At 40.1% G+C, this 12522-nt stretch overlaps 1 long non-coding RNA gene across 6 annotated transcripts in view; it reads right to left on the reverse strand.

The window, feature by feature from the left end:
- Positions 1 to 12522, reverse strand: part of LOC112160028 — a 375093-nt gene that overhangs the window by 255453 nt on the left and 107118 nt on the right. For all 6 annotated transcript variants that reach the window (XR_002921582.2, XR_002921586.2, XR_002921581.2 and 3 more), the window contains exon 3: positions 8847 to 8990. This is a non-coding gene — a long non-coding RNA (uncharacterized LOC112160028). The remainder of the gene's footprint in view (positions 1 to 8846; positions 8991 to 12522) is intronic.

Genomic DNA, 12522 nt, shown 5'->3' on the forward strand with positions numbered 1-12522 from the left:
TTGTGATTTCCGATACGATTTAGTCAATATTGGTTCATTTTGAACGGTACGATTCTTCGATTCACATCCTAATTTGTGATTTCCGATACGATTCAGTTGATATTGTTTCATGTTGAACTATAGAATTCTTCGATTCACATCCTAATTTGTGATTACTGATACGATTTAGTCAATATAGGTTCATTTCGAACGATCCGATTCTTCGATTCACACCATAATTTGTGATTTCCGATACGATTCAGTCGATATTGATTCATTTTGAATGATGCGATTCTTCGATTTCCATCTTAATTTTTAATTGTTGATATGATTCAGTTGATATTGGTTCATTTTGAACGATATGATTCTTCTGTTTACATCTTAATTTTTGATTCCGATACGATTTAGTCAACATAGCCTCATTTTCAAGAGTACGATTCTTCAATTGACATCATAATTTGTGATTTCCAATACGATTCAGTCGATATTGGTTCATTTTGAAATGATACGATTCTTCGATTCACCTCCTAATTTGTGATTACTGATATGATTTAGTCAATATTAGTTCATTTTGAATGCTACGATTCTTTTGAACGCTACGATTCTTCGATTCACATCCTAATTTGTGATTTCCGATACGATTTAGTTGATATTGGTTCATTTTGAATGATACGATTCTTCGATTCACACCATAATTTGTGATTTCCGATACGATTCAGTCGATATTGGTTAATTTTGAACTATAGAATTCTTCGATTCACATCCTAATTTGTGATTTCCGATATGATTCAGTCGATATTCGGTCACTTTGAACGATCTGATTCACTGACCTAATATCCATCCACAACATATTTAGCTAAAAACTTAACTGGTGTGAATTAACATATATTGAAGAGGTATAGAAATCAGTTCATCATTTAGGTCGATTATTCCTAACACTCATACCGATTAATGTATAATTTGAACAATGTATATTTATTCAGCTATATATTGTAAGAAAATAAGGTGTGAAACACTAAAAATAGGTCATTTCATGAAGCTCTTTGGGTGCAGTTTACACAATCGACCAGGAGAGGGGGATACACACCCTGGAATAATGCACCACTAGGCCCCAACTCTTGGTACATCCACTTCCTTTGCAACTCTTTAGTCGAGCTGAAACTGTGTGTGTGTGCTTTGGAGTGAGTCAGTGTGTGTACAAGCATACTACAAAGCTTCAGGCCTCTCCAACACTCGGAGAGCTGGAAGCTGCAGCCTGACATTCACAAACAATGGCCACACAAGACAATGCAAACAAGATGCCTGGGATCATTTCCCTGTCCCCGTGTGCAACAGCTTGCAGAGCTTTTTTTTTTTTTTTTTTCCCCCTCCTCCACCCGCCGCTTCCCAGCTCCAACATAAGACGTCGCCCAAGGTGTGGATTTATGGAAAACACGGAGATCTTTTTTTTTTCCAAGCAGCCATTAACCGAATCACGCCACGTTCACGGTGCCTTTCTATCTCAGACATATTAGCGGCTAAGGCTTTTTGGAAAAGCCTTGCATCATCAGTTACAACGTTTTGAAGCCCAGTGTGGTTGTGGCATAAACATCCCAGGGGCTTTGTTTGACTCAAACATCCATTTGGCTTGGTAATCCAACTGCACACCAGGGGGAGGGTGTAAATACTCTGGCAGCACCTTGAACAGCAATACATCCTTGAATAGTTGGTGTGTTTATCTGTTTGTGTTTCATCAATCTGTCCAGCAGGCCTCTGAAACCCTGTCATGCAGGATTAAAGCTGTGCTGGGGGAGTCACGGCTTGGGTGAGTCACAGTGCATTTGGAGTAATAAGAGCCCAGTGGACGGTTATTTGTAGTGATAGTGTAATTCTGAGGAGGAGCTGCGGCTCAGAGCGAGATGGACGCCGCCGCCGTACTTCCAGCACGCAAATCTGTCGCCACAGTCAACCCTTTCATTTTCCGTTCTCTAAACTTCCAAGAGATCATAAACTTTATTCGTCAAATTTGCACATATTTCTTCGTTAACCGGGAAAAACGTCTGTGATTCCCATACCTGCCTCCATCAGCAGCTTCTCAAAACGTGTAAAGAAACAGCACATTCATCATGTGTGGTTGTACTTCCAGGCAGAAAGTACATTTTCACTAAAATGGGAGCAGGCACCTAATGTGCACATGAATCTACAATACGCCCCATTATGGATCCCGGCTTGTGTTTGCACTGAACGATTCGTCATTCGGTTATTTAATCATTTATTTTTTTTGCCCTGGAAAAATAGAAATGCTAAACTGAGAGAACAGCCGGTTCCTCTCGGTTTCTCTAAAGCGTATGACTTCTCAGCCTTGAGGATGTTACTATGGGGACCAAAGCTGTGGAAGTGAAGCAGACGGAATGTACACGAACGCGTGAAGAGTGAGAACATAAAGTGACCAAAGAAATCCACTTTTTCCAGGAAGAACGTGTTCTTAAAGCTAAACGTCGGTTTTGTTCCTGGAAGTGAGGGATTCAGTTGAATTTTTGGACGTTTGAAAGAATTTACGTCATCGGTTCCTTTCAAATTTAGACTTGATGTTGGCAAAACACTGAGAACAAGGTGATTCATGAAATATTTTGTATTATTCAAAAAATATTTTAATTTGTTTTCAAAATATGAGGATTTAATTAATTGTCAGAATTAAGAAGAACTGCATGTTTTTTGTTTTTTTTAGTATTAGAATTTAGAAAAATAAAAGGAAATTCAGTGAATTTTGGGACACCTGCCAATCCAAATAGTGTGGTTGTCAATTAACAACCAATTAAGTATGAAAATATTTTCCAGGACTTTAAGCAACATTTGAACAAAATATTTTTTTAATTTAAAGTTGGTTACTTCATATTAACCCTATGAGTTGTTCCCATTAGACAGGAAGTGGCTGACAGCACTTACCTTCATTCAGAGACCCTGACGTCCCCTGATGATGAGAACCATTGACTCTTTATGAGAACTGGACGGAGTAACACACTGTCATCCTCAGGTCGTCACATATTGACATTTGATTAAGGACGTTCTGGCTGCTTGTCGGGTCCCAAAACCTAAAACCCAGCACTGGTATACTAACCCGACAACAGTAGCTGTACTGGACCCAAACGGGTATGGGACCCGAAACGCTAAACCAGGGGGTGAATTGTGCCCGAACTCGTACTGGGTTGGGGTTAGGGGACCGTTATAGGGTTAGAGTACCGGGATTTGATGGGTTCAGGTTTGCGACCCATAGATCTGGGACCTGTGATTTAAGGGGACCAGTCAGTATATCAAAAAAACGACGGGTTAGGAACACCCAAAACATCAGTTGTTGACGCAGAGTGGTCCTTAACCAAACGTCACTCTGCGACGAGTTGGGAGTGAGAATGTTTTGGACTCTTTTCTCTAGTACAAGTCATTCACGTTATAAACTGGCCAATCAGATGCATCATAAACGTAGGTGGTGCCTGTTGGACCCCATGTCCAACATTTAAAATGTTTTGACAGATTTTTTTCAAGTCCTTTCAAGTGGTCGAGGTATTCACCCTTGATTAGAACACACAATCTCACTCCCAAACTGTCATATATAGACATATGGTTTGGGCCCCCTCCGCGTCATTTATGATGTCCCCAACTCGTCGTTTTTTGACGTTCTGGCTGTCAGGTCCCAAAACCTCGGGACACAGTACTGGACGTGGAACCGATATTGGGTTAATGCACCGGTCCGGTTAGCTTAGGCATTTCTTCCCTGTCTGTGACCCTGTACCAAGGGGCCCTCAGACTAGATTGGGGACACCCAAAACGTCATGGAGGAGGCCTGAACCAGACATCCATATATGACGAGTTGGGAGTGAGAATGTTTTGGATTTTTCCCCCTCAAATTCAAAACAGGAAGTATGAACTAGTTCCAAGAAACCTTAGTAATTCTAACGTTTTGAAACATTTTTTTTTTATATTTTATATTTTCTGTGGTAGAAGTCCTTCAAGTTATAAATTGGCCAATCAGATGCCTCAATAAATGTTGGTGGTGCCTGTTGGACCCCACGTCCAACATTTAAAATGCTTTGAGAGATTTTTTTGTAGAGTGCTTTCAAGTGGTTGAGGTCTTCTAATCAAGGGTGAACACCTCGACCACTTGAAAGCTGTCATATATGGCCCCCCCTCCGCGTCGTTTTTGACGTCTTGGGTCGTTGTTTTTTGACGTTCTGGCTGTCAGGTCCCAAAACCTTGGGACACAGTACTGGACGTGGAACCGGTATTGGGTTAATGTACTGGTCCGTTTAGGTTAGACATTTCTTCCCTGTCTGTGATACCGTACCAAGGGGCCCTTAGACTAGATTGGGGACACCCAAAACGTCACGGAGGAGGCCTGAACCAGACATCCGTATTTGACGAGTTGGGAGTGAGAATCCATTGGATTGACAAGAATGGTTGCCATAGCAGCGATGACTCAACTGATTTGGACCAATCTTACTGGTTCAAACAGGCTGGTGTCTATATTGCAAAAAACCTGCAGTGGAATGTAGCTTGGATGACGACACAGTCTCTCAGTCCAGTTGTAATACAGTCAATGGTCGGAATAGGCAGCAGTCCCCGGTACTACCTAGTTCTATCTTTATGTCTTTCCGAAGGTTTTTAGAGGCCAGAAATACATGAATCTTGCCTAAATAATACGTACAATCTTGGAAATCTGCTTCCGTCACACCAAAGAACAATCAATGACATTTATCATACATTGAAGTTCACAAACTTCCACCTGGTGGAAACCTCTAAAAGGCTATAAATGAAGGCTTATGTTTCTAGACTCCCAGCTGCCAGCATGAGAGAACGCATCCAAGTCTTCCATGTCCGGCTCCTCCCTCTTCTTCTGCATGTGTGAGATCTGAATCCTGCAGTGAGCCAGAGCTCCAGGTGAAGCACTTCAAAGCACTAAGAGAACTAGTTAGAGAGAGTGAATCAGCTTCTCTTTTTCTAATCAGCCTAGCAGATGAGAAGCTTGTGAGCACTAAGCAAAAAAAAAAGGCATTTTCAGCCCCTTATGGATCCCTCGCAGCGAGCAGAACTTGCCAGAGTTTGCTCCATTTAGAATATGATAAGCAGAGAGCATGACAGTTTAGGGAAGTAAAGGGTGGGGTAGGATGAGCTTTCATGCCAAGAAAATGGCCTAACTTTGAGTGTATTCACCATCTCCCCGCCTGCTTTGATGCTTTTGAAGCACTGCAACTAGCCGCTGGTCTTGGTTACTCTCCACGCACAAACTGCTGAGTTTGGAAGCCGCAGAACTTTTAAAAGCCACACAGAGCTGTAGTCCTTTATCTTGCTGTCTCCTTCTCCCCTGATGTTAGTAAAGGTTTGAAAACAGTGAAGTTTTAACGGAATAAAGCGTTTGTTTCCAGCCTACAGGGCATGAAGCTACACATATCATTTTTAGAGGATAAACACTCTTCTGTTGTCTGATACTGAACTCAGTTTATTGGTTGTTTAAAGCACGTGTGTCAAAGTCAAGGGGGGTCGGATCATTTTCATTTATCGTTATATATATTGGTATGATATTGAAAAAATATGTTTTTATGGAGAGTAAAATATTAAAAGTTATTTAAGGTTTAAGTTGATTTATTCTGAAATAATATCACTGCCTTTTTATTATTCATAATATGTTTAAAATTTATGGTTTTAAAGTTTTAAAAGCTTTTTGGACTATTTTGGCATTTACTACAATTTTTTTAGGCTTTTTTGGAGTTTAGCTAATATTTCAGCTACATGCTAGCTTGCATTTTTCTGTATTAGTAAAGTTTTATTGGTGTTTTAAAGCATATATTTCTGACAGAGCTCAGGAGGCCATAAAGGAAAATTTACAGAATAAGATTTCAAACTCTTTTAGCCAATTTAGGCTATTTTTTTTCCCATTTCTTAGACTGTTTTGGAGTTTAGCTGAAATTTCAGCTACATGCTAACTTTTTTGACTGATTTACACTTTTGAAAGTTTTTTAAGGTATTTTGAAGTTTAGTTATTTTTTAGGCTAATTTGGCATTTAGCTAATATTTAAGATGGCTATCAGCTTCATCATTTTTAGCCATTAACTTCAGCGTTTTCAGCTAACAATTTCATCATCTTCAGCTATTAGCACTAGCATCTTTAGCGTTCAAATTCAGCTCACAGCATCCTCCACAGCAACTCCAAACGGGGCATATAAATGGAGAGACTAATGAAGATGATGAGATACAGCTGGTGAGGAAGTAGCAGAGGAGGTCAGTTTTCTGGAGAGGGCTCCCTCTGGTGGTTGGAGGTGGAACTGGAAGTCCGAGCCGGGACGTCATTAATACTTAACAGTATACTTTGATAAAAGACATCTTTAAGTATTCCTCCGCTGTACCAAAGTAGCAAAGGCTCTTACTGTTGCTACTTTGGTATGTAGCTGATAAAGACCAGTTGAACTGTTGAACTATCCCAACAACGATTGAAAAGCTTAGAACTTCGTACCCTCGTGATTCCTGGCCAATGACTGAATAGATCTTTAGTCACATGATTTCGTTTACAGACTTTAGTTTGAAACAGAAATTGCAAGGTTCGGGACCAAATTCAGTGCCCTCTATCAGGACCAAGGGACTTTTCCAGTCTGAATACACCCTTAAAGTCCTTTTATACTTTTGTGTGCTGACATTCTCAAGCATCTCAGTCAATTGTTACCAATAGAGGGGACCAAAAACGCTGATCCACTGACAGTTGTGTCCTACAATGCACAAGACTTAGTAGTACTTTAAACGGTTGCTACATAAAATTCCTAATATTTTCTTCAAGGTCCCAAGACTTTCTTTGAGGTTAAACAAAAACACTGATGTGATAAAACTCTCACACAAGCTGCCCACACTCATGGTGCCATTTTTTTTTTTTTAAAGCATAAAATCTTAAAACCAAAAAAGCCACACAGTTGATATAAGACCCAAACAACTTGATTACTCTAAAATGCATAACTAGAACTAGGAAAGAACATCAGCAACAAAAAGAGGCCCCACAATGCAATGCAAATAATGTACTGTGGGCGGGGTCGTAACAGTAGCAAGTCATTTTTGAAGGTTTTAAAGTTGTTGTCTTTAGTTTTAAATGTAAATGTATTTTACCATGACTTTTTATTGTGTTGTGAAAAACGTTTGGCCAAAATATCTACGATTACGTAATGATGGTTATTCACTGCTTGAGCCAATGAGAGTAAGACTGTCTTAAGAAATTAGTTTCTACACAGTCTACAATATATTAGAGAAAAAAACACAATAATAAAAATAGCTAAATTTAAAGTTATATGTATAAATATAATATAATATCTCAAAAGCATTGCAATATTTTCTTACAAGGTTACATTTCCTGTTCTTGATTTCTTTATAACCTATCAAAAACACTGAAAAAACTGCCCATTGATGACTAAGTGAGGTCATGGTTTCACATCTAGTTTGAATCTCACGAAGGTGTTGAGAATAAGCCTCTGCCTGACTGACGTAAAACATTCTAGCTCTGTACATTCATGAGATGTCCAATTTTTAGTGGGGAACCTGGCATCAGTAACACCTTGTCTCTTCAATGTCTCATTATGGTATAAGAAGCACCACTCTGCCCATTTCAATGTCTATTGCGGACCTTTTTAATAAAACATGGAATATAGATTCAAATTTGATATTCAGTTTTCTTTCAACTCCAGAAGAGAAAAGACGGATAATCACCAGCGCCCTACAAAAGATAGTTCTGCGTTTCTGTAATGATCAAATCCGCGCGGAGGCCATTAGGCTGCCGCCACAACCCCATCAAAAACCCTGTCAGGAGAACCTGGAAATTATGATTTCAGTTCCTGTGATTAGGCGTTTTGAAAACCGCGATGATGCTGAATGTGTGTGTGTGTGTGTGTGTGGGCGGATGATGAGTGGGATGCAAATTCAACCGATACCATTGATCACAAACTGTTTAGCTGGCAGACCCACCCAGCAGGGACGAGACGTGGCAGTTTCAGGTCACGGTTCTAAGACTTTTAAAAGATTACAGATTTTTTATTTGCTCAGTTTAATGGTTTATATATCTATGTAATATTAACAAGGCCATTTTAAATCGTGTCGTTGCTGGAAAAGGACACTTGTGTAAAGGTGAAGAAAGTGGCTGATTCATACTTGGAGGAAAAGGAATAATAGTCTTCCCACTGTTCAAGATTCTTTTGAATAAAGGTTCAAACGCACTTAGTGTATCCCTGAATATTATAGCTAAAAACTGAAAATGTTAGGTTTTTAATCAGTAAAAAGATAGTGTCTAACCACAAAAATGGCTTAGTGTCAGTTAGACTGAAGAATTAGATCAAGACAGATAAAGAAGACAAACCACAACAGAGTTGGAACCTTGGCCAAAAGTGCGGAGGCCAGAGAGACGTCCACGAACCATAAAAATCTCTTGATAACTTCAACTACCCAAACATGAAAACATGTTTACAGATGTTTTTTTTTTTTAAGAACTCTTCAAAATAAGTAAGACTGATCTCTCAACAACCGGATTTTGTGCTTCTACAGGCGGCAGTGGCATCTGATTTTTCTCAGCACACTTTTAGACAACCTTCCGGCAGCGACTGACCCGCGTCAAAATAAAGATGGTGATTTGAGGTTCGATTTGGTCCTGTTTGATTAGAAACTTGATTTAAATGATGAACTGTGACAAGTGATCCAAATGATCCAAGAAAATACTTTGAAACTCCCACACCATGATATAACGGACATGAACGAAGTGGTACGATAAAAGGCAAACCCATCAATCTAAATACCCCCTTAGATGTAATAATGGCACGATGATAGAAAACATTACACCCATTCTCTAATAATGAATTGTGAGTCAAAATTACCTCAAAGAGAGGAAGACGGCAAGACCGCCGGATGCTTCTGTTTCAGGTGTCCGTGTATGGAAGTTGTGCTTCCATGAAACGTAAGTTTGTATCCGTCTTCTTCCTCTTTGGTTGTGGAAGGGCTTTGACAGCACAACTGGCGATCTGGTCAGAAAAAAGGTAAAATTGAGGTTGAGGGTAACTGGATTTGCTTCATGTTCTGAAACAACTTGGTTTTTACTGATTTATTGCTTTGATAAAAGATTAAGGATCAAACGATGCAGAATAGGGTTAAAAATATAGGAGAAATCCATATGTTGTTGGAGGAAAACCAAAAGGTTTGGGGTCAAACTGTGAGTTTAAAACTCATAGCGTCACTCATAGTGGAACCGACTGCCCTCATCCGAAAGAATCTTACAAGCTTTTAGGATAAAAGTGTTTTCTAATCAACTTGAGAAAACGACTTGGATCAAAAGTAGTTTAAAACTAATCAATACTTTTCCTAATAATTTGGGTTAAATATTTTATGAATGCCAAAAACATAGCCATGCTGCATTTTTGACATGAATTGTCATGATCTTAGTTAAAGACCCAATCCAATGAAAGTCCTGTTTTTGGTGAATTTAAGTTCTTGTTTCTCATGAGTGTTTCTGTATTCAAATTGTTGTGAATTTTATGAAAAAAATGTTGGAAAAAGCTTGTGGGTACATCCACTTGTTTAGATCCGTGAACGTCCTTGTTTTTACACAATCTCACTCCCAATTCATCACATACGGTCGCAAGATCCTCGTAACTTTTTGAACTTTTGGGTATCTCCAACTTGTTGGTTTTTGACGTCCTCCATGGCTGTTCCCATCAAATAAAGGGTGCCCAACCCTTGAGAAGCTGTACCTGACGTGGTACCAGTACTTAGTTAGGGTCCCGAGAGTTGGGGACCCCTGATTAGGGTATACCTTTTTTCCCTGCCTGTTGCCCGGTACCAAGGAGCCCTTGGGCTGGTACCGATTCATGGCCCGGAGGTTAGGGACTCCTGATTTAATAGGAACAGTCAAAGGGGAAATTGGGGACACACTAAAGGGGGCATGAAGCATACGTCCATATATGATGAGTTGGGAGTGAGGATGCGTTGCTTTGCTTTCCTCATCTGAGCTGACATCAGATGTTGCTCGCTCTTTTTTTTTTGTTGCCTGGGGCTAACATTGACAGATGGATGTTGGGAAGCAGGGGTAGGCTTACTCTTTGCCAGCCGTCTGGAATATCTAGTAAATTATTACTATCAAGTTCAAATTGTCACTATTTGTCTTCCTTAGCTAACGTCACTTTGGATTGCACATGTTCACAAAACAAAAGCACATCATCTGCATAGCGGAGTATAAATCACCAAAAGCAAATATGGTTTCTTTAGAGAAACACAAACTTGTGACCTGCTCAGTAGGACCGCTTCTTTATGCTCAACGAACTACCATAACTCTCGGACCTTTTATGCAATTGTGCTTTTTCTCCGCTTTGAATTCTGTTAATTGCACAAACGGTTGAAGACTTCTAGTAATTCAAAGATTGTGATCTCTGGATCTGAAGCTGCTGTGTCAAAGGGGTTTAACTGCATAAGCCCAGTTAGTTTGGTCTGCTCTTAGAATTGTAATGTGAAAGATAATCCACAGAAATTAAAGTTTTTTGACACCCAGCGTGACTAAATTTTGAATACTGTCCCGGGCTCTTAAATGGATCTAGAACCAGAGTTTTTTTGTGAATGCTTTTACTTTTAGTTCCGGTTCTTTATTCCACTTACTAGTAAAAACTGGTAGATATCTGTGAGGAATAAGGTTGAATCCGACTGAAGTTACTCAAGTTTTCCTCAGTTTCTCTGCAAGTTCATAAATACTTTCACAGCTACTACTGCCTCCCCGTCCTCCTGACCTTTCAATACCTCCCACCTGCTAACCTGCTTTGGCCCACTTTCAAGTCCAGCTTGCCTCCTAGGGATCAATTTTCCAACAAATTCGCTGAATCCTTCGGCAGTGATGTAGCTCTTGAGCTTCGAGTGGGAAGGCGAAAACACAGAGAAGCAAAGAGGTGGCGATAAAGGAATGGGAAAGGACCGAGAGAGTGGCTTTGAGGCTGCAGCGTATTTAGCGGCGGGCTTTGGCAAAGATAGGTGCTGCTTTGCTGAGTCTTAATGAAAGGCTCTAGATGGAAATGAAAGGCCGGCTCGGGATAAGATCGGGAAATACAATAAGGAGCTGTCTTGTAAACAGGTTTTGATGCAAAAAAGAGATAATAAAAAGAACGGGCTGATGAAGCAGTACCTTTATTTTGTTTGACAGCGGGGTGTGTCTGGATTGTTATCTTCTGGTATGGGTTTAAGGAAGTCTTCCTAGCGTTACGCTGACACAAACATTATTTATTTGAGGAGCTTAATAGCTCTTTGTAATTTTGCTCCATTTCCTCCCACCTCTGCTCGTCACCTTTCACGATCTCCCCCCAAAAAAAGTAAAACCAGGGAGGAAAGATCTTCAAATGCAATCAGATCGGACCGGCGTGCTGCTTATTCAGCGCTGTGCTCTGAATTTAAAGTTTCCTTTGAGGCGTGATCACTCACATTGAAGAGAACATGCCCAACTGGTGTTACTACGAAGTAAAATATGCACACATTATTACCCATGCATGACAGCCAGCACACTGGTAGTAGTAAGTAATCTACATCTTGTTTGGTTTTTGATACACAACAAAAATAAAAAATATGTTTATATTACAGGTGTGTGAGGTTATCCTAAAAACCAGTTTTCTCTGACGGTTTTTTTTAAAAGAAAAAAGCAAAATATTAAAAAAAATAACCTGGATATGCCTGAATACGATCAAAATATACCCCCGCGCTAAATGTTTGGCTCACAAGAATGTAAAAATGACACAAACAACTTAAAACACCTAAGATTTATTGACAGGGAGTGTGCAAATAGAGCGAGATCCGTGGTCATACACGGGTGGATTCTATACTTACCAATTCTAGTAATTACCAAAAAACAAACTAGTTTCTTGACGTTTTTTATGGCTTTTCATGGTGTTGTCATGAATAATGATGGCGGCTGTCAGGCGGAGACGACATCCTTTGGTAGCCAGATTGCTAGCCGACAGCAACTCTGATTGGACGATGTGTAAATGTCTCTGGATGGCGTCATCTACAATCAATTCTGCACCACTGTTCAATCGCAACTTAGATTATGAGTCAATTACAAATTTTTAGATAACATGCGTCCCAAGAAAACACAATGTTCTGTCTTCTTTGTACTCTTCTTAGCGTCAACCGCAATTTGTCAGTACGCAGGTTTCTGAGTCGCTGCCGTGCTATCAGCGCCATAATGAGTTTGGCGCTGTATCAATGCTGTCTCCCCATTTGGACCCAAAGTGTTTCGTCAGATTGACCTCTCTTCATCACCGGCTCTTGTCAACAACAGCTGGTCGTATGTCAGCACTGCTACTGCACGATTTCTAACAATCGGACGGTGGCGGTATGGTGGCACTACAGGGGCAGGGAGGATGATTGGGGGATTGTGGGAACCTTACACCCTCCGATCAGTCTTTTCTCACTAGTGCTGCCACAAACAATTATTCATTTTGATTAGTCGACTAATCGGGTCATGCGAAAACTGGATGTAAAGCACACATCTTAACCATCATTAGCTTTAAGTTAACTAAAAAC

Source organism: Oryzias melastigma, linkage group LG2 (genome assembly GCF_002922805.2).
Source record: "Oryzias melastigma strain HK-1 linkage group LG2, ASM292280v2, whole genome shotgun sequence".
Lineage (NCBI taxonomy): Eukaryota > Metazoa > Chordata > Actinopteri > Beloniformes > Adrianichthyidae > Oryzias > Oryzias melastigma.